Below are 11,216 nucleotides of genomic sequence, written 5' to 3'. Positions count from 1 at the left end.
ACCCAAAATTCCTATCTCAAAAAAAATAGCATATCATGAAAAGGTTCTCTAAACGAGCTATTAACCTAATCATCTGAATCAACTAATTAACTCTAAACACCTGCAAAAGATTCCTGAGGCTTTTAAAAACTCCCAGCCTGGTTCATTACTCAAAACCGCAATCATGGGTAAGACTGCCGACCAGAAGGCCATCATTGACACCCTCAAGCAAGAGGGTAAGAAACAGAAAGAAATTTCTGAACGAATACGCTATTCCCAGAGTTCTGTATCAAGGCACCTCAGTGGGAAGTCTGTGGGAAGGAAAAAGTGTGGCAGAAAACACTGCACAACGAGAAGAGGTGACCGGACCCTGAGGAAGATTGTGGAGAAGGACCGATTCCAGACCTTGGGGGACCTGCGGAAGCAGTGGACTGAGTCTGGAGTAGAAACATCCAGAGCCACCGTGTACAGGTGCCAGGTCAAGCCACTTTTGAACCAGAAACAGTGGCAGAAGCGCCTGACCTGGGCTACAGAGAAGCAGCACTGGACTGTTGCTCAAATTTTGCATGTCATTCGGAAATCAAGGAGCCAGAGTCTGGAGGAAGACTGGGGAGAGGGAAATGCCAAAATGCCTGAAGTCCAGTGTCAAGTACCCACAGTCAGTGATGGTCTGGGGTGCCATGTCAGCTGCTGGTGTTGGTCCACTGTGTTTTATCAAGGGCAGGGTCAATGCAGCTAGCTATCAGGAGATTTTGGAGCACTTCATGCTTCCATCTGCTGAAAAGCTTTATGGAGATGAAGATTTCATTTTTCAGCACGACCTGGCACCTGCTCACAGTGCCAAAACCACTGGTAAATGGTTTACTGACCATGGTATTACTGTGCTCAATTGGCCTGCCAACTCTCCTGACCTGAACCCCATAGAGAATCTGTGGGATATTGTGAAGAGAAAGTTGAGAGACGCAAGACCCAACACTCTGGATGAGCTTAAGGCCGCTATCGAAGCATCCTGGGCCTCCATAACACCTCAGCAGTGCCACAGGCTGATTGCCTCCATGCCACGCCGCACTGAAGCAGTCATTTCTGTAAAAGGATTCCCGACCAAGTATTGAGTGCATAACTGAACATAATTATTTGAAGGTTGACTTTTTTGTATTAAAACACTTTTGTTTTATTGGTTGGATAAAATATGCTATTTTTTTGAGATAGGAATTTTGGGTTTTCATGAGCTGTATGCCAAAATCATCAATATTAAAACAATAAAAGGCTTGAACTACTTCAGTTGTGTGTAATGAATCTAAAATATATGAAAGTCTAATGTTTATCAGTACATTACAGAAAATAATGAACTTTATCACAATATGCTAATTTTTGGAAAAGGACCTGTATATAAACAGATTAATACAGACAACTACATAAGACTATTAGTCTGAACAGATAGAAATATGTGATTTGTAGTCACAGAACAATAAATAATAATAAAAAAATCTGTATATAACTAAAAATACATTTTCTACAATACAATACAATTCTAAAATTGCAAAATAAATGTATTCAAACATTCATTTGTTGATGAACAGTACTTATTTTTTTTCATGCTTTAACATTTTAGGCTTCTGAACTTAAAGGTAAATGGGATAAATGCATAAATCAAGTCAAATGCCTGCATCACAAACATGCCTAGTCACCCAAAACTTAAAAATCTGACATCATTAAGTCACTCTCATGTTGTTTCAAACTCTGTATCCAAAGTCATGCAGCTTTGTACTACATACATGAGAGTGAGCAAATGATGACAGAATTTTAAGTTTTGGGTGACGTCCCATAAAATCATCAAGCTTTTATAAGTAGGTCATCACCCTTTCATAAGGCTCTTCCTCATCACTATAATTGTGTGGCACTGTGGATGGTGCAGCATCTCGTGAGGCAACATGAACTGATGATGTTCCAGACCTCCATTGGTGAGTAAAGGGCTGGTGAGAAGTTGACTGGGCATACCTGGTATGCCTGTAGATGAGAAAAAAATAAGTCAGTGGTATGTACTTAAATTAGATAGGATTTGGCTTAACGTCACATGCACAATAATTATATTTTTAAAATAGAAACACGACCAGCAAGGTCGAAGTCTCTCAGCAATAGTAAAGTACACATTGCTGTCTCGTACAGTTCCGTCAATTTGCGGGTTAATTTCTTCCTCTGCTCTTATTAAAAGAAGCTCTTTTACTTCGTTGTCGGACCAGTTGTTTCCCCTATTAGTAGACATTTTTAAATTAACGTTAAGCAAAACAAATGGAGCTAGCTTAATGTAGGCTACGTGTTTTTGGCTGGAACTGACAGGCGTCCTTTGGGTTGTCATGACAACGGCGCTGCTTAGAGTGGCACTGTTTCGTGTTTCATTTACACTGAATCAAAAAAGCATTGCGTCGCCTTTGATACAAGGGCCTGAGGTGGGTCAGACCCGGCATATTTTAGGTCGGCTTTTATGCGGCATTGCGTCTTTACACTGAATTCTGAGCAGACACAGACCCACTTTAGAGCCACCTTAAATCGGCTGTGTAAAGATGCCATGTGTGGCTTGGGTCCCTTTTTCTTGCAGAGTTTAGCTCCAACCTTGATCAAACTTACCTTCCTTCAATTATCAGTGAATTTCTTTCATTCAGTTAATCAACCTTGACTAGCTTAATCAGGTGTGCTAGATTAGGGAGTTAAACTCTGCAGAAGAGTGGACTTTGAAAACCTGTGTGGAAAATGCCTAGTCTATGTGGATATTTTTTTGTGCAGCAGATGAATCCCTGCTGGAGTCCCAACTGCCAAGCATATCACGACCCCTTGAAGGTATTTTACTAAAATTCACCATATTATATTTATTGTAATTATTTTTCTAGTTAGAGTAAAATTTAGTTTTTATGCCACAGTTGCTTCGCAGCTCCTGATCGAAGAGCCTCAATATTCTAACTCAGCAACAAAGAGTAAGTCAAGTTTTGATTTTTCACACTAAAATAATATTGTACAGTCAAGGAGCAATCTGCAATATTACTTAACAGGCTATCGCACAAAAGTCTTACAAAAGCTCCAAGAGATTGTTGAGAACCAGCAAGACATCCTGGCTATGCAGAGACGAATACTGGCTACTTGACGGTGACAGAGGAAGACGTGGTATTCCTGGAAAATGGACCGTGTCAAACTGTGGAGGAACTGCAGATCCTTGACAGAGAATTGGAAAACAAAGAAAAAAGGGCCAAAAGGGTAATACATCCATGATAAAAAAAAAAAACATTAGGAAACAATACCGAGTATATAAAACTATGCTGCACATCCATTATATTTCCTTTTTCCACTTTTAAGACATATTATAGCCCTGCATTTCAACCCGTCATAGGCCAATTTTCTTCAGTTATGTTCAACTCTAATAGCTATTCCGCATATTGCACTCTTTTTGTTTGTTTGTTTTCAAAGAAACCTTAACATAGGCCTATACCTAACAGAATCTGCAAAATATTAATAATGCAAAAAATAATAAAAACAAGAAGGATTATAAATTAAGTTGTTTCCCTAAAGCTTTTTTACATAACAGATGTTTACATAGTCCACAAGACAATATCTGAATTTAATCCTGGCTTAATAAAAGCCCTGTCTGTGAAACATATATATATATATATATTTACTAGAACTGAGGTTAGAATAAATAAATAAACAAACAAACTTACCACACATACATACATACTCTTACATTATCTTTATTCATTTAAAAACTATAATGGCATTAGAGTATTAGAGTGGTTTCAGAAGAAAATACCTTTTCACATATGAATGTGAACAAAACATTGCCCATGCTGTTTCCATTCAAACGACATCAAAAATCTTTCAGCAGCTGTCATGATGTCATGTTCTTTTATTATAAATAACAGTCTTTCTTTCTTTCTTTTAAACAGAATAACTACCTTCGGTCCCTTGGGGGAATAAACCCAGGTGCGTCCGTGCGCAAAATGTTGCGCAAGGTTGCAACAAACAATGTCCTTGGAGCCTACAGCCTTAAAGGGAAAAAAAAAAAACTTTCAAGGTTTAAGGATTTGTGATATAATTATAGGCAAGTTATCAAAAAAAATTTTTTATCAAACATGTTTAAAAGTAGTTTTGTTTTTGTTTTGTTTTTTGTACAATTTTTTCATAAACTACCTTCTTTATTATTATTGCTACTTCTAGGAGCAATGCAAAGACTCTATGAAACCATGAAGGCCAGTGAGGTTGAAGACCTAATTTCAATGGCGCTAAAATTTGCACCACACTGGCATTTGAAAAGGTAAGTAATACTGTAATTTTTGTTTTGATTTTCAACAATTCAGTGGGCCTCATGCAAAATCAAAATCTTCCTCGTGTTATTTTTGACATGACCCACATTAGAAAGTATAGTTACTAGATGAGTGTAAAAACAATTTTTGCAGTGAATATCATAACATCAGTCTACAAGACATCAGCTGCACACAGAACCAAAAATTAACACTCGCCAAGCACCAAATGCGAGTAAAATTCAGCGTTGGCGTGTAAATGAAACCGTGTCAATGGCCAGTGTGTTTCCCAAATGGGTACAATCTTGCTTAATTTAAAGCCCGACTCACACTACAGGAGTTTTAGCCTGATTTTGCCCCGATTTTCCCATCCTGAGAATCGGAGCAAAAATCTTGTCAAGCACCTCGATCGGCCCCGATCAAATCAAACATGTTTCATATTTAAGATTTTAAATCGCGTTGATGACGCTATGTGCTTAAATCAGTACTTTTACAACAGCCAATGCATGACCGCAAAACACGGGTCGTTCGATAGTGGAGATGGAGGAAACTGCTGCTTGAGTTTTTGTTGTATTAACACTGTCTTGTCTGTATAATGTGTCGAAAACGTACCACAAATGTAAGGAGAAAGAGGAGCTGTGCTGAGCTGAAATTGTCTCAGTTTTGAATAGGGCTGTGACGGTGGCAGATTTTTACCACAGCGGTGGCGCAGTGTTTTATAAACATATATACATTATAACGCTTGTCTACAGAGGCCTATATATAAATACATATGTATATAATTTTGAAACGCAAAATAAATGAGGCTCAAACATTATTAACAAAACGTGCCTGTTTATTTTAGCACTTTAGTCAATGAGCAAGCAGCCTTAAAAAAACGCTGAAATAAATCGAAGAAATAATATATTTAAATAAGAAAGTAGCCTAAATACGAATGTTAAATAGGCTATTAAACAAACATTCGTTGCAAAAATGTCAGACGTCTCATCAGAACTACTGGCCCGAGTCCGTCTTTTTCCCACTTTCTCTTCCCCGTTACACAGCTGCTGTCTTTAATAGCAAAGTGATTACATTTATTTTCGTTTCTTTAGTTTATAAAGTTAATTTATAGATATATTTGGAACACTTTTTGTTTGTTCAATTCAAGTTTTTTTTTTTAAGTAATGACTAAGCGACCCGCGGCAGACAGATCAATTTAGCCTTCTCAAGTCATCACGATTTAAATTAAAATCCATATATATATATATATATATATATATATATATATATATATAAATGTGTGCTAATAGGCACATATGCAATCGTTTGTGGAGATTGAAAGCTGGAGCGCGCTTTAGGACATGGATTCACCGGTGCAATGTGAAACTTCATTTTTGCACATAAAGGTAAGAGTAATATATCATCCAGAATTTTAAAGGGTCTACCTTAGTTTGTGTGTACTCAGCATTAACAAAACTTGCTTTTGAAGAAAACAAACAGGATACGCTTTCTGGTGTCTTGGTGTTAAACAGGAGCGCTTCACAATAATTAACCGAAACCCAGGTAATTGCCTCACAGACACGATTAATTTATCTATAGAAAGCTTTAAATTATTACTTAACTACTATAAAAGTAAATAATTCAAATCGAAAACAAAACTCTTTCATTAGCTATAGGCCTAATCCATAAAGATGCCTTTAGGTTTTAAAAGTGAGCAGATGGCGAGTCAGGATCGTCAACTTCATCTTTGCGACACTGACTCAGAAAATACTAATTTATTAGTTATTATTATTATTATTAATTCAAATATCTCCTTAATTTTTGCCCCGACACATTCATGGTAATTACTATTTCTGGGGCCACTGAGACCATCACAGCCCTAGTTTTGAACATACCAGGTGAGTGCAGAAAGCTGCTTGCACAAGTTAACCTATGTAAACATTAGTTGCTGAAATGGAGATTGGCTGTGTGAGATCAGGAGGCATGATAATCCTAATAATATCTTGTAGTGTGTGATGTGCCACGATTTTCAAATCTTGTAGTGTGTGCATGTTTAAGATTTCAGGTAAGATTATCTGCGAAGATTCTCCTTATGTGTGTGCTGCAACCAGATTTCATAATCGGTTAGGATTTTAAAACTCCTGTAGTGTGAGCCGGGCTTAGTTTCATTTTATTGTCATCTTTACTGACTCCTTATTCTGTCACCCTTACTTTAAGTCCTGACAGTAAGGACGACAGAATAACATGACAGTAAGGAAGACTGAACTTCCACAGTAAAGAAGAGAGAACAAAACGACAATAAGGATGACAGCAAAAATGACAGAGAAAAAGATGGCAGGACGACAGAATAAGACTATGTCAACAGAACACATCATATCAACATATAACAATTTACATGAACAAGCAGGCAATGACTGTAGTGAAAGACACATGTATAGTACAAAGCAGTCGACTCATTTTGGCACAAATGGAATCCTATTATAAACACCTTTATCATTTATTTCAGTAATACACCTGACATTGGTGAAGTAGAGGCACTTACCTATGTTGCTGGGTGGGTGGTCCGTAAGTTGTCCGAAGACCCTGCCATAAATTCCTGTGAGGACTGTGAAAAGTTTTTGGTTATGTCCAATGACACCGACCACAACTACCACCGAAACCATGAAGCTGGCCACTTCATCAACACAAAAAAATACACCAGCTCTTCTAATCTGGTCAGACCTTCTGACCTGATGAAAAAAGTTTTGGGAAGTTGTGAGAGTACAATAAAAAAAAAGCTCTACCCAAAGTATGGGGGGAAAAGGACATCACAAAAAAATTACCTGAGAAGTGGCAACTTATTCAGTGATGTTGAGCACTACCATCCAAGACACGCAGAGGACATCAAAAGGATACTCCTTAACAAATTTGTGATGTGTCGGATTGGGGCCGAGTTGTCCAGACGAAACCAAGTGGCACTGGCAAAAAGGAAAAGGGGCCCCAAACAAGCAAAAAGACCTTACCGGGTGGCGAAAACTTTCCTGTTTTCTAATGTGAAAAATCTAACCAGTGTGATTACTGGTGTAACTTAAGTATTTCTCCACTACTCTGGATACAATGGTCCATTGGCTAGCTGCCTATACTTTGTATATATATTTGTTAATTAATTTGTATATTTTGTTGCTTGTAAAACTGAGATTCTTTAATTATATTTACTGTAATAAAATGTCCAAAACTTTACCTCTTTGCAGCCTACTATATGAGCCTGTTTACAGCCTGTATCTCGACTTGCCACCGACATATGCGCCTGCCTCAGGCGCGACGCTCCGTTATGGATTTAAAGGGAGAAATATTAACACGTATACATATCTATGATAAAACAGATAAGGTGGTAAATGGGTAAGTAAGTGTGTAATTGCACGGTCTGTTGGCTCATTCTCATCTCTCATTGGTTACGTTAACAAAAAAAACAGTTACATTCTACATATTTGCTACCTTATCTGTCTTATTTCTACCTTTAAATCCACTAGTTATGGCGGTGGCAAGTCGAGTAACAGCTATAGCGGAAGCTGCCACTGCCACAGAAAGATTTTAATCCCTCCCCTTACCTTATCAATGTCCCTGGTCACTCGGCCAACTCACCCAAATAACTAAATGTTCAATCCTTTGAATTAACCTTTTCATTAAGCATTATACGACACTTATAATATCAAATTCAAATCTAAATGTGACGCCCCCGAACTCAACGTGGAAATTATCCGTTTAACATTACACAACATGTCAATAACCTACAAACGGATTTAACTGTCACAAAGAACACTCGAGTCTGGACCGAGCCCCTCCTCCGGAGAATCGTCATTCTATAGCGATCGATGATTGGCTCTTTTGACTAGAAGGCGGGGCTTCCCGATAGAGCGGCCATATTGACCTTTGCATTTTTCCCCATTCAAAACTACACAAGTGACATGTATTTGGTATTCTATAGTCTTTCATATAAAGTTATAAAAAATAAGGCAAAAAATAGATTTAAAAAAAGTACTGATTTATAAAAACAGCCCAGTTATGTCCAAAATGTCTCTCTATCTTTTTCCTCTAAGCAAAATCACACAGAGAGCCATGAAGTAGCAGTCTATTTAAAAAGGTCGTTACCTCCTTCCTCCTGCAAGGTATTTCTCTTAGTTTTGTTTTTGTTGTTTGATGTTATCTTCTCCAACATGAATATCCTGTTTTGAGAGTTTTCCTTTTCTCTCTTTCTTTTCCTTGGAGGCAGTTGTATGACCTTTTGGGCCACTCTCAGTCAGCTGTCCTCTTTCTTGTTTTCTTGTTAAATTAAAAAAACTTCTTTTAAGAAATATAAGTAGTAGGAAGACTTTCTAGTCTTCAATTCATCAAAACTGAATGTTTGTCTTATCTTAAAATAACATTAAAGATAAAACAATCAGGAGCTAATTGTCTTGCTGCTGCTCCACGGAATCACACTCTCTGTCTGTCTGTCTGTCTGTCTGTCAAAGTATCTATCTCTGTCTTTGTCTGTCTGTTTTGTCTACACGCATCTGAATTTTATCTGTTCAAGCACTAACTGAACTACTTTTACATCTCCTGCTTTTCAGGACTCAACTTGTAGCCATGCACTTCAATGAGAACAGTCAAAGACCACAAGCAATGACAGCTGCAGGGGACCCCCGATGGCTCATACAGTATCCACGCTACAGAAGAGGAGAGTACACAGTACGACTTCTGAAAAGAAATCCCACATTCGGTATATATCTATCTGTCTGTATGTCTATCTAATTTTCTCTCTCTCTCTCTCTCTCTCTCTCTCTCTCTCTCTCTCTTTCCCTCTCTATATATTTATCTATCTGTTATGTGCAAAATGTTTTTTTTTTTTTATGTTTTGCAGAATATGTTGACAGGTTGCAGGATCTGCTTTTTGAAAGTGTATTGGAGCAGCCACAACTGTTTCAGGACACTCTAAAAGGATTAAAAGTTCCTGAACATCTCTGCACAGTTTTAGAGACCTATAAAGAGTGAAGCTGTTGCACAGCACACATCACGATTCAGAACAATTCCAGTCTGTGGAATTTATTTAAAATAAATAAATTACATTCACAAAATGCATGGTCAAGTCTTTATTTTAGTCAAGCGGAGGGAGTTGAAAACCGGTAAAGGTTCCAGTATTGTCTGTGAACTGCTCTCTGATGCGGGTAACAGCACACGAGGGAATCACCACCCTGATGTGTCGGCCGAGGTACCCCCAACACCACTGGACAAAATTTCTATATGCCAGGTATCTGTAGCAACTGAGAATACGTGTTATTATAGCTTGTATTGATTATTGTGTAAAATGCTAACTATACAGTAAAAGGATGGCAATAAGTGAAATGCTATGTTGAGTTAAGACCAGGTAAGACTGTTACTAACCTATTAAGAACAGTGTCTTCCATTTCACCGAAGAGCTGGCGATATGTGCTAAACACAATCTGCCCCACCAACCTAATCACATCTGTGCATCACCTATATGTCAGGAAGTAAAATTAATAATGAAATAACTAAAAAAAAGATTTGTATAAGAACTTTGGTATATTAAAGTGGATGGATAAAAAGATAGCTGGTCCATAAACAATGTAATACATTTAGTTTGCCTATATATGGTCAGGAATCGCACCCTTCATATATATATATACATATATATATATGTGTGTATATATTAGGGCCGGGACTTTAACGCGTTAATTTAGATTAATTAATTACACAAAAATAACGCGTTAAAATTTTTTTCGCACTTAATTTTGCACCGCTGAACGTTTCTCACTGGATGAGTTTCAGCGGACCGATTATACTGGAGCACTAACTAGCGTTTATGCGCATATCACCGCAGCACATCGAGCCTCAAGTATCACCTCAATGCTTTTACAGAAGGTCTACCTACCTATAGGGTATCTGAATTTCTGAAATCTAGGCTAGTATATTTCTAAATATCCCAGTGTTTCCCCTACCATTATCTTAGGGGGGCGCGTTTACAATGTCTCCTCCAAGAAAACACAGACTGGATCGCGGACTCCATTCATAAAAACCGAATTTACTATAGCGCGGAATGCCACGTAAATTCGTCGATTTTTGGATTGATAAATCAAAAGTTTGTCTGTCACTTAATTCAAATCGCGATATGGACTAGTATCTGTGAAAACTGAAATGCAAAAAGACCGTTTTAATATGAATCCTGCATGTAAAGTTTGCCTCTTTATGTTAGAGTGGCAAAGACGCTTTTTTTTACTGCACGGGTGATGCTCCCGTTATTTTTTGGCATTTGCATCTCAAATGAACAGATAGACTCAATCTCCAAAGCTACTGTCAGTGTCACTTTTACCGTTTCATTTGAGAAAACTAGCATCATATCATATTTTACACACAGAAACTTCACGGCAACCTGTCAAAATAAAAGTACGGTTTAACATGAAAACAGAACAATATTCCTATTTAAATAATTGACAAAAAACAATATATATGATAAAAAATAAATATAACAACAAGATTAACCACTTAATTGTAGAAAAAAATACTACGATTTTTATTTAAATATTAAATTATTATTATTTATTGTTTTTAACAGCAAACCTCTGTTTGTTTGCCAAAAATTAAAAAGTTTTATTTTCATTTGATTAAAAATAAATAAATGTTTATGCTTTCAGTTGATTATGAGAAAAATTAAAACACAAGAATTTCTTTAGAAAAAAAAAATAGCAAAAGATTGTAAAGCCCTATTGTTCAAAATGTTACAATAGAGAGTTTTGGATTTATTTTTTCACTGAGATAAATGTTTTCGTCATTACACAAAGTAGGGTAAAGTACCGAGAAAAAAAGTATGGAAACCTAGGGGAAACACTGTATCCTATTGCTACACTTAATGGCAATATTGCACTGGTCTGTTGGACTTGGTTGAACAAAAATAAACAGTATTTTGTTGCTTAAGTTTATGTATTCAGTCATTATTCA

This window comes from Garra rufa, chromosome 2, assembly GCF_049309525.1.
Source record: "Garra rufa chromosome 2, GarRuf1.0, whole genome shotgun sequence".
NCBI lineage: Eukaryota > Metazoa > Chordata > Actinopteri > Cypriniformes > Cyprinidae > Garra > Garra rufa.
Note: the sequence above shows the minus strand (reverse complement) of the source record.